Genomic DNA, 826 nt, shown 5'->3' on the forward strand with positions numbered 1-826 from the left:
ACATTTGAGCAACACATTAAGCACCTTAAATTGAGGTGTACAAGGGCTCTTAACATCCTCCTTTCCACCTCCTGGGGAGCAGATAGGTGTTCTATGGTCAGGATCATTCATGCCTTTATTTGATTTAAGTTTGACAATGGGCCTTTGCTCTATGCTTCGGCCAAAGACTCTGCTTTCAAGATGTTGGACCCTGTCCATCATCAGGAGCTTTCTGCACTTCTCCAGTTCAGAGTTTGTACAAAGTCCTATTAATGAATCTCCACTTCACCTGAGACATTTGTAAATTTCTTTGCAGTATGCTACAAAGCTCCAATCCCTGCCATAACACCCTACCTGGCAATGCGCCTTCATGCTTCATTAGGCTACGTTTCTTTTGTGAATATATGGTCTGCCTATCCTACTGTTTTAGGATTTTAGTGTTGTAAGAAAAGAACAGGAAAGCATTCTATGACATATTCAAGGTTTTAGGTATGGAGACTACACCAGTGTTGTCACATGATGATGTTACACCGAAGCTAATAATAACAAAACTGGTTGAATGTTCATCCCTTATGTATTCGTGCTGAAGACTTCACAATAAATATAAGAAATGAAATATAATGGGAATTTTGAGGTTATTTTATCTAATTAGTGAAAACTTTCCTTTTCCGGGACTGTCTCAAGAAATCGAGAACACGTGGTTACCCTACTATAGGGTTTTTATACTCTATTTAATATTTTAACATTATATTAAGCAGCGTTTCTGGTTTATGTTTGAATGTTATAATTTTTCATTTATTTTACATTTTATTGCATTTATTGGTTTTGAATAAAAAAGGGAAATTCT

Source organism: Limulus polyphemus, unplaced genomic scaffold, assembly GCF_000517525.1.
Source record: "Limulus polyphemus unplaced genomic scaffold, Limulus_polyphemus-2.1.2 Scaffold904, whole genome shotgun sequence".
Lineage (NCBI taxonomy): Eukaryota > Metazoa > Arthropoda > Merostomata > Xiphosura > Limulidae > Limulus > Limulus polyphemus.